The sequence below is a fragment of the Zosterops lateralis genome (assembly GCF_965231275.1).
Source record: "Zosterops lateralis genome assembly, chromosome: 1".
NCBI lineage: Eukaryota > Metazoa > Chordata > Aves > Passeriformes > Zosteropidae > Zosterops > Zosterops lateralis.
The window spans coordinates 31,982,335-31,993,895 of record NC_139762.1 but is presented as its reverse complement, the minus strand read 5'-3'; positions in this window follow the sequence as shown (position 1 = coordinate 31,993,895).

The window sequence follows — 11,561 nt, the reverse complement described above, 5'->3', positions numbered from 1 at the left end:
GGGAGTACATGTGTGTTCATACTCCTGTGTGTGTCTGGGGAGATAGAGAGGTAGCTGTATAAAATAATGAATCCTTCCTTTCTATAGAGTATGCCTCTGTACACACCACACCATGACAGATAAGCTACCATCTATCCCTGCTTAAGCAGGAATCTGTACATCATGAACACATTTCCTACACTGTTGGAGGATTTCTACCTGAAATTCTGTGTGCAGAGGACAATGCTATATTATTTTCCTTCCACTTTCCAGGCTCAGCACATAGTAAAATCCTTGTCTGCGGATTTCAGGTTTCGTTTTGCATGGTGAAGTTATCAGCTTTCTGTCAGGGTTGCATTGTGTTTTTTGAAGGAGGTGGAAGAGGTGGGGGAGAAGGTTTATTTTACAAGCTGACAGTTAAGACTTGCTCTAATGAATTGAACCTGGCCAACTCTCTGTCCTCTATCGAGCTTTCCAGACTTGCAAAGCTTTGAACCTTGCACATGAAAGGGGGAAGTATTTTTTGGAATCTGCTATGACTGAAACTTTGCTGCTCATCTGAAGGTATCATTTGTATTTCACTTCATAAAATAATGAACACTGGAGCTGTCACTTGTGAACTAGTCCAGCAGTCTTGTCCAATTTTGGTAGTGAAGGTCATAAAAGTTAGGTGTTCCTGCAGTGAGACAAACTCTATGGCAATCTTCAAAGGACATGCTTCTGTCCTGGCCAGAACCCAGCATATAAGAATATAAGAACTAATATCTAAGATTTTTCTGTTACAGATAACAACTGAACCATTGTCCAGCATTTATGAGGCTTGAGTAACATTTTTGTGCTAGGAATAGTAGAAATGAAAATAGTTTCCCCAAAAGATTTAGAGGTTTTTAAAAATTTTACAATTTAACTTCCTGTATCATTGTTTTTTGCAGTTTTCTCTATCTTGTAATGAAACATTAATCTGACTTAATTTTCAACATACATAATCCATTTTAAATGCATTTCATGAAAATATTTAAAAGAAATGTCAGAGAAATGATCTAGACACAAATCAAATAGCATTTTTTAGATCGATTGTTGGTTCAAACACAAGCCAGGTATTTTTTCCCATGAACTACTTTCTTCTCATTTATTTTTGCTGTCAGATTTCAGACTTCTGCCCTGATCTTGCCAAGTCTCACAAAATGAATGATCTGCGATGTATTTCAAAGAAGGAAAGTCCTCCAAAAAGAAATCCACATCCATGGGGGAAGTGGAGCTGGTCTTTCATTTATAGCAAGTGGATTTAATGAACATTTAGTTTACATCTACAAAATGGGGTTTTGAGATGACAGTAGTATTAACTCCACTGCTGGCTACTTATTTCAGTTACAATCCATGATACGTACATAGTTTGCATTAAATATTTTGCATTCATAGTTTGCATTTAATAGTTTGCCCATAGCTGGGTATCAAAGGCTGAGGAGAACACTGGATTCCAACAGGATGGCTGATAGAGAGCTCTGATGCATCTTTGAGCAGCATAAACTTTCTAGCAGAAATTAAAATCTCATGTGGAATTTTTGTTATCCTTTAATGTCAAGCTAGTTACTATGGAAAATTAGTATGACCAATATGATGACAAATACTGATGCACATTTTCCACTGTCCTGGGAACTAATTCTCCTTTCTCACATTCTCTTCTTTGGTCTATTCATATGATATAATAAAAGAGTAGTTAACTTTCAAAAACATCATGTAAATATTGAAAGCAGTATGCAACCCACAGAGCAGTATATCTTTCCATAGTTACAATAAGCCCTATGCAATCCTACAATTAATGTCAGATTTGATTTCTCTTGTGCTTTTCTGTCCTTATTATAGCAATCATTTCTGTTTTTCCTTTCTCTAGTCTTTTCTCAGGCTCTCAAAATGATAGCTTTTGTGATCATTTACTTTGTATATTATTCCAGTTTTCACTTAGCTTTGAAATATTCCAGTTTTCACTTAGCTTTGAAATTATTGTTTCAATATTACATTTAATTGATTTTTCTTCTCTGTTCTACCTCCCACATTCCTGTATTGATATCACCTCTTTCACCCTCAGTTCCTCAATATTCTTGGATTGCTTATGGATTGAGTCTTCAACTGAGTGGTGTTTGAACATGGTCATTGGGTTTGTTTGTGAGATGTCTACACCATGTCTGCTTCAACCACTTGATAGAGATTTTTTTATAGCCATATTGGTTTGGCAGAACCTGTACATATTTCAGCATCATTTTTACATGGAATGTGGATCTGCTCTTTCTAGCTTGTTCCTAGCACTCAGTGTGGATTAAAGAGTGCATTGATCACTGAATAAGTCTGAGAAGGTTGATTTTAAGCAAGATTTAATACCAGAAGTTAGTATATTTGGATTCATATAAAACAAGTAGAAATGAAATAAAAATATTTTCAGTTCCTGACTCTGTTTGAAGAACTAAAGTGAGGATTCTTTGAATTCTATTACAAGCTAATTATTTCTTGTTCTAATCTCGGGATATTTTTTTCCCAGACTATGCTGGCTTTTCTCCAAAAACTGGAAAATATTTTTGAATGAGCATTTTATTCTAAATTATTCCAAGCATTTTTGGGTTTATTATTATGGCCAGTATTTTTTGTTTCAGTTTGGCACCCTGTCTGCCCCTAGATAAATTTGTTTTTCCTTCCCTCTGAAAAACCAGTATAATAATTTAGGAGCTAAATAACTTTTCAGTAGACTTGTCACTGATGTTCAGATTACAGTTTTACTGCTAGGCAAACAGAAACCCACATTTAAAGTGTGGATGGAGGCAGCTGGATGTTGTTACAAAAGCTGGTGGCTAGAGGGAACTCTTTTTCCTTGTTGGAGATAGTGGATCTAACAGTAAAGGAACTTCTAGTGCAGCAAAGCAGTCCATTAAAGAAAAAGAAGGAGGAAAAAATCCTTGAAACAAAAACATTAGCTTGAATTCTGAAGTGCTCCCAGTTGGGCGTAGGAATGAGGAGAAGTGTCAATGAAATTTATCATTTCTCCAGCTAAGAAAAGGAGAGCCTTTCAATGTCCAGGGACAGTTGTAAGGTCATGCACAGCTAAATGCACTCCCAGCAGCCAGCTCCTTGGAAGCTGTTAGAAGAGTTATGGCAGCCTGGGTTACCCTGTCTGCAGGGGTAGATGTTTTGGTTTTGTGCATGTGGGAAGAGAAGACCCAGACCACAAAAAAGAGCAGGGAGTTCACAGAGCAGCAGTAGGTGAGGCATTTAGGTAACAGCTACTGCACTTTTAGGCCCCAAGCCAGCAAATTAATTAAGCATGTGCTTATGTTTAAACATTGAGTAACTCATAGCTTTAGCTAAGCTATTCAGATGTTAAAAGTTTAACAGCTCTAAAACCTACAGGCATCAGATTGCTGAAGCTTTGGTGTTTTGGCTCCATCTACACCCCTGGGTACTGCCCGGGTGGTGGGCACAGGGTGGGTGGGGAGAGCTTTTGTTTGGAGAATGTGTTGGGGTGGTACTTGGCAATAGCTGAGGCGTAGGGAAGCCTGACATATGCACAGTCTCACTCCCATCTGAAACTGGGCTGTGGCCAGATTGTGTACCTTACACAGGAATTTGGAAGCACTCCTGGTACTACAGTGTGGTCCTAGAGACCTACTCATTTCTCATCCATTATCCTTGTTGGATAATGCCCTGAAAGAGAATGTGGTAGACCAAATCAGGTGAGGGGGAGAAAAGCAAGGATGGAAGAGTTGGAAAGGAGATTACAATGCTGACAATTAGCATAACCTTAAGGTCTGGCTTAATGCAGAACTTACTCCAGAACTGCTTAACTCCACTGAGAATGGCAAGAAAGTAATATAAATCTTGTCATACTCCTGCCTGTTAACTGAGTAACTCTGAAGCCATGAATACCTCAAAAACCTCAACTATCCTTACATGGACTAGCTACTAGAAGCTAAGGCCCACAGCCCTTTTATGGGGTCACTATTACAAACACCATAGGGCCCAGGTGTAAGTGTTTCAGCAAATGTTCCTGCAGATGAGCTCCAAATGTTCTCAGCTGTGCTCCAACAGCACAATTTTCCAAGAGCTGTTGAATGTATCTTGCATTCAGCAGCTGTGGCTATATTGCTAAAAAGCACTGAGTTTGACAGCTCTGGCTGCCTTCTGTCTACACTGCCAGTTGGCCTGGGCAGGCTTGGCCTTGGGACAGTGGAGTGTAGTCAGGCAGGTGTGGCCCAAGATGTCTGTGCTGTGTGACTGTGCCAGGACTGTGTCTGCTCACTGCACAGCGCACAGGGCTGATCCCAAACGTGATCTCTGTTCTGCCCATGACATGCTATTTAAACACTGAGCAGGTCTGAACCCTTCAGTTGTGTCAAATCAGGCCAAAACTCAATCTTAACCCTGGCATCTTGCCGTTGGCAGAGACAAATAGAAGTTGATAGTGAAGAGCATTTCTTCCCAGAAATACTTTCACATCCTGCAGCAACCCATGCTTCAGCAACTTAGCCAGATTTTCATTGTAAGGATTTATTCTGACATATCCATATCACCCTGCAGTAGGGAGCTCCAGCACACCAGCCTTCTGATTTTCAAAACTGCCACTGGATGCCTCCTTTTGACATCCCCCAGTTGCACTCGCAGAGACCACACATTGTCTGTGCAACAACTCTGCCCTGTGCCTGATTTTGTAGATCTCTGTAGAGTGTCTGTCCTCAGACAAGTCTCTAGAGGCTAGAGAGTCATAGTGCAGTTACTTATTCATCACCTGGAAGTTGTTCCATACCTTTGATCAGCTCTGTCACTCGCCTCTCTACTTTTTTTCTGTTCTACTATGTCTTTTTTAAGATGTGTGTGCCGGGGGAGGGAACCATAACTGCTGAACTAGGTCACATAAAATCTTGGACAAATTCCTGGGTTTCTATTTTAATGTCTCCAAAGCCTTGGCAAAGGTTCAGAACAGTTCAGTTTTCTTCCTCTCTCTCCCTTCAGTAGAGTTACTTCTGTGATTAAGGCAAACCTCCCAGCCTCCCAGCTCGCCAATGTGAAGTTGGAACAGAGAAGTGCATCTAGAAACACACTGATGGAAAGATCACTACATTTGGTCCTCTTCAAACTCAGGCATTCTTACTATATAATCTCACTCACAAACTGATCAAGTCCCATTTGAAAATAAGCAAGTGGTTTTGCCTCCACTACTCCTACCAAAAGGCTGTTACAGGCTATCAAAGCCATAGGAAATCTCCTTTCCACTCTACCTTTCTTCATGGTTGCTTTATAAAAGTTTATTTTAGTTCATCTTCTCTTTTTTAATATAATATTTATTTCCCTCATATATTTGTGGGACACAAACATGCTCAGGATAATCATGTGAGGTAATTCAAACTATGTCCCTATTGCATGACAGAGTTTCTACTTCTTTCTTCTAGCTTTCACCTACATCTGCCATTGTTGGACATCAGTTTTTCTGAATACTCATGGCCAAAGCTGTGGACAGTCCCCTGGATGAGAACTCATCAGTGTCTTGGCAATTGAATGCTTCTGGAAAAACCACACTTGGTTAACCCTAACAAGATATCTGCCTTTCTCATGTTGCTAATTGCCATGGTCCTGATACAATCAGTTCATTTATCCAAATACATCGCCTTGTGTTTAATTATTTTGTCTCTTAAACTTTGTTCTACAGCTCCGCAACCCTTTTGAGCTCCAGCTGATAGCACTAACCAGATTTTCTTGTTTCTTTTGTCCTGGCCAAAGAGGAGAATGTAAGCACTTAATTGCCACTGCCAAATGTCCTATTACTATATTTCTATATGAATATTTCTATTTATATTCCCACAATTCTCTTTAACTCTTCTGCCTTCCATTATCAATCCCAAATAATTAATTGAATTTGAGGGCATCTCTGGAATATTTTTAATAGTCCCCTTTCTTGACTGCATCCCTCTTTCTTATTACAGCTGAGATAGTGTTTATTATGTAAATTCTTTTGCAAACCCTAGTTCAAGTTATCTTTCACCAAAATGTAAGTCAAATGATGGAAATGTTAAACTTAAGTATTTTGTGGGACTTTTTGCCACAGTGGACATATTACTTAGACTTTTTGATTACAAAACTTTTTTTTTTCAGAAAGTTACCACTCAGTTAAGCATGCTAACTTTTTGCTCTGGTTTTATTTTCTCTCTTAATTTGAAATTGTTGCTGAGTGAAAAGAAAACTCAGTGCTTCTTGAAGTGTTTTATACTGCCATAGCTGTAAGACAGGGAAAAGTGACACATGTATTTCCATTGATGCCTTAAGATCCTCTTGGAGCAGGGAAACACAAGGTGGTGACAATACCTTTCCCTTCTGCATACTAGAAAGAAGGGTAGAGTAGCACTGGAGTGGCCCTTGCAGCTAAGGAAGGATTTGTGGCAAATATTGGCATGAATGTTCTGAGTAGCAAGGAATCTTACTTCTGTCCATCTTATTTTTATCACTGGGCTCACAGAATCTCTTCATTAAGACGTTTTTAAACCGTGAGTATGCAGAAGTGCTTCCTGGCTTCAGCAAAGAGGCTGTTTTTGCTGAGGGCTTTGAAGCTCCCAGATTTATAAACAGGAGAGTTGAAGACAGATTTAATAATAACCTGAATCCTACCCTAGAGCACAGAGGCACGAGTCTCTGTTTAGTTCATAAGTAGAGCAATGGTAATTTGGAGCATTCAGTGGAACAGAACTGGTCATCACAAAGCAGAGGCCAAGGCTGTAAAATCTGACACACTTGAGACCTCTGGCTTACAAGGCTTTGGGTTAAGCACATGTCACTATTTGCATGCTCTGCACCTAAATCCCATAGCTGCTGTTAGAGCCCATGGATTACAAAAGCTGAGTTACCAAAGTGCCAAGTTGCTGGGACAAGTTCTATCACCAGTTTTAATAGCCTTTAGCTCCATTACCGGTGTTTATTCCCATGTTTATTGTTGTGAAACAACCCATCTTGAGATAAATAGCAAACCAGATCTTTCCTTCTTAATGCTAAATAGCCATTTTCATTCACTATGCACCATTTTGTTCTACAGTGTAGCTACCAAAAGATGCCCAGACATTTGCTTAAAATATGTTCTCAGACAATAAGAAAGATATCAAGTGTAGCTGTGTGCATGGAGCAGTGCCTATCTCCAGGAACCAAGTCACATTTACAACTTCTTGCCTTCCAAAGAGTGATCTTTGGACATCTTTGTATTCCAGAAACTTCTCTTAAATATTTTTAGTCTCAGGATTTTGGGAGGGGATTGAAATATTTCCTGCCAAGTTTTTCAGAAGGTGTATTGCCAAAAATGTCTGTACATAGAGTAGAAACTACTTTAAAATATTCACTTCTTTTAACCCAAATTTCAACTGTTACACTCATGCTCTACTTCATTCACAGAACAAACTGCCACGCACAAACACACACACCACTTTGTAATTTTCCTGATCCAGATGCTTTTGCTAAACATATGGCTGCTGACAGTAAAAATTCAGACAGAACTCTTACTGAATCTGCTTTTTCTCTACTTGCTTTTCCTTTATACTCACTTTTTTCTTGTTCCAAACTATGGCAGGCATTTAGTGTATCTCAGAAAACAAGAATTTCCTAGTTTTTCTCACCTCTTAGTGTTCTCATCACCTGCAATTATTCAAAACAATAAAACCTTGACATTTTTGTCTCAGGAAGGAAAAGCTACATTATGTAAAAGATTTGTGGCTCTGATTGATTACAGACTATGGAAGAACAAGATTATTCTGAAGGAAAAGTCTTAGAGATAAAAGGATTATAGTTACTTACACTTGCTGACATGGGATTGAAATATTCCATTTCTGCTTTTGTGACCAGTGGGCTCACTTGTGAAAGCTGGGTTAAACTGGGTAGAAACAGATTAGAAACAAAAATCAAGTCCCTTTTCCACAGTTCAGAGAGCACAAGAGCAACACTAAGAGAGAAAATGAATGAGATATTAAAATACCTTTTTGTTTTTGAGCTTGACCCTTATATTCCCTTGTCCCATTACACTGGAGTTCATGGGCTTGCTCTACTCCCACAAGGACAATTTAAGCTATTATTAGTATGAAAAAGTTCTCTTCCTTACACGCTGTCCATCTGAGGAGTGCAGAGGAAATAAAGCAGAGGAGAACTCCTGCAGACCGTGTGGCTTGGCTTGGTGTAGCCACAGCCCTGGAACAATGCTGGAGCCCCTCACCATGCCCCAGGCAGAACACAGCAAGGCACTGCCACCCCAAATGCCTCTCCCTGGGGCAGGGGCAGCCAGAGCCACACACCAGCTCTGTGGGAAGGAGGAAATGAGGCTGCTGTTCCCAGTAGAATCATGCCCCAAGTTCATAGAGACACTCAGGGAAGGGTTCAGAGCTGACCCAAGTCTTTCCTGACGGATGGCCACTCTTCATTTGCCAGAGTGGGAGTGGCATTTCTTTGCTAGAAATCATCAGCTGTAGTGTGTTTTTTTTCTAGTTTCAGAGCTTTTCTTATTTTTCCAATCCTTTCCCCTTTCCCTCTGCAATAAAGTGGTCATTGTATTTACTCATGCTGTGCTGGAATGTTTTTTTATTTACAATGAAATAGAAATGATGCCAAATCTTTCAATGTTAGTTTAGTACCATTTTTCCCACCACATTTTGTTTGTTTTCTTTAATGCACCTAATTTTTATTTTCATTTTCTTCTAATTTGTTTGCACTCATTTCGCAGAAAAACATCTGATGTAGTTTGGACCACAAGTGGCTCACAGATCACATTCTGAGTAACAAAAATTTATTGATGTACATATCCTTTTGGTAGACTTTTACTTCCTTTGAATTTCTCTTAAGAGTTACACTGGACATCTGCACATCTTGAAGAAAAAACAAAGGTAAAAGAGCATCTATTTTGATTTATTTTAGCATTTGCTGTTGCACAAGAAAAAGAGAAAAATAAAATAAGAAAAGGAAAAATCCTACTTTATCAATATGGGGGTTAAATTTCATAATTTAATTAAAGATGTGAAAAATTAGATCTTGGGAAACCTCTTTGTGTTCATGTAGGTGGATAGTCTGTATGCTTTTTACATGGCGTGTGTCAGCCAATGTATGTCTGAACTGATCTTGAATGTAGACAGAGAGTTAAAACCCACAGATTCCAAAAACTAAAGAGATTAGGACTCAACTCACAAACATACATTCTTAATAATCAGGAATGGAATAAAAAATTATTTAGAAAATAAACCTCATTGCAGGAAAATTTATATTGCATGGACAACTTCTTTTTCAATGAAATGGCAGGCATCCTGAAGCTATAATTTACTGGCATGGGTGAGTTCCCCAAGGTAACACAACAAACTCCAGGGATGAACCAAGAGATGCTCAGGAAGTGGCCGCCACCAGACAGCAGCAAGCCTACAGTGTCTGGGACCATGGGCAAGTACTGGAACACAGCCCTGAGGCAAACTTCTCACCAGATCTGCTGGTGAGAGAGATAAGGAAACTCCCTTTTCTTCCCAGGGTAGTGATGGTTGGGAAAAGTTTCTGCCGATATACTCTTGGTTTACATGATATTTTTTGTCATCATGATGTTGATAGAGTGTAAAAATAACACCATAATTTTCAGCCCAGGAGGATTTTTGCAGGGGAGACCATGAACTCCTCGGCTTTTGTTTGGCCTCTGCAATAAATTTTGTTACAATGAAGGGCAGGTGCTTCCATGGCATTTCCATCCATTTCCGATGCAGGAACTTTTACTTTTCTGCAGAAATATTTGCTTTTATTAACACCCTGGTTTTGTGAGGTACTTAGGAACCCTTCAGTTTTTAAACCTCTTATATTCTTCACATGTTATAACTGTCCTTTTCAGTAGATATGAAATGTTCCTACCACATTTGTTGAAACTTGGCTCTTTGTATAATCCCACTTTCTAAGTCTCATTAACTATTTCTTTCTTGTCCTTATCTTGAGTTTAAACCTTTCTTGTCTTCAGGGCCCTCTAGTGCTCCTGATAGCACTTTGCTCTCAGTTCTTCATTGTACTGTTAATGATTTTTGGGCAAAATCACCTGGGTTTTGCAGCAGACTCACATAGCGGGATGAGGGTACCCAGTGTGGAAGCTTTTAGATATACAAGGTATGGTGAGGGGAATTCCCATCCTCTTGTCCTTCCATCACTATTTACTGTTATTACTTCTCTAGGAATTTCTTTAATCTAATTTGATAAGACTGCCTTCTAAGCCATACACTGGCTTTGCTTCTCCTTTGACTGACCTGGAATTTTTATGTGCTATGAAGTAACGTATGTAATTATAAAGTGCATTTCTTTCAGCACCTAAATTACTCTCCTCTGTGAGATCCAGAGTTTTCTATTGCATATATTTATGAGAAAACAGAATTAAACTGGAATACACACACAAATTAGGTTTAAATGTCACAAAAATTATTTTTTTCTCACTGTTCATTCTATCCTAAAAATGGTGAGATTACCGAAGGATGGTGAGAAAGTCTGAGGGCTACTGTGTTTATGTGTAAAGAGTGATAAAAAATAAAGGGTTATTTATCATATGGGCAAGATGTGATGCTCATTTTCATTCTTAGAAAGCTTATTATACCCACTCAAATTCTGTTGGCACCTCCAAATACTTATTAAGAGTCAGAAGTGCAGCTGAGAATTGATCCCAATTGATGTCAAGACCTGCAAGTAGTTCTGCAGCTTTGTGCTGTACTTTATTTCAAGCATCTCCAGATAAAACATTCAGGGAGAGGAGGCTGGCATGGGCTAACGTATTCACAATGCAAACCTCAGAACCACAAATAACTTATTATTTAGTAATTGGATTTCTTCAAGTGCTGCTAGCCCCAAAAGGCCAGCTCTTAACTGCTCAACTTTCTCCATTGACTCTAATTAAGGTTTTCCTTGGCTCATGATTGTGGAGGAGAACTTTTAAGGTTGGGGTTTTTTTTTAAATCTGCTTTTCTCACCAGGTGGAGTGTTCCTGAAAACCCCAAACTTACGAACTTTCCAGTACATTTTACAAGATACCTCTGTCTACACGTTTGACTGAAGATGGAGGCATTCCACAAATCCCCAAGTAGAAATCATTTTATTATCCAGTTTGTGCACTGTATACAGGAGAATATGGGATTATTTGTTAAGAAATTTACTGCCAAAAAATTTATGGCAGCAATATAAACTCACAAGTGTCCCTTTCTGCAAGAGGGGGAGTTGACTTCAGTAGCTGTATGACTGATGATGTGACAAAGTGTGATAGAGAATGCAGCTGCTGGAGCAGAAATAAAGAGGTCCTAAAAACCAGAGATAGAACACAGAAATGTATTTTAGAGGAAATAATTATTTTATTATTGTAATTATTATTATTATACTAATTAAAAATCCTTTCAAAAAGCTGGAAGAATATTTTTCTTGTGTATATTATTTTAGAAAAAATAAAAGTATGAAAGTGTTCTTAACTATTGTATTAGTTATGTCTACCTCTTTGAAACACATTTTTCTAAACCTTTTAATGCGGTATTTGTACTGGATTCATTTATTTTATCTTTGATTAAAAAACATTCCCTCCTATG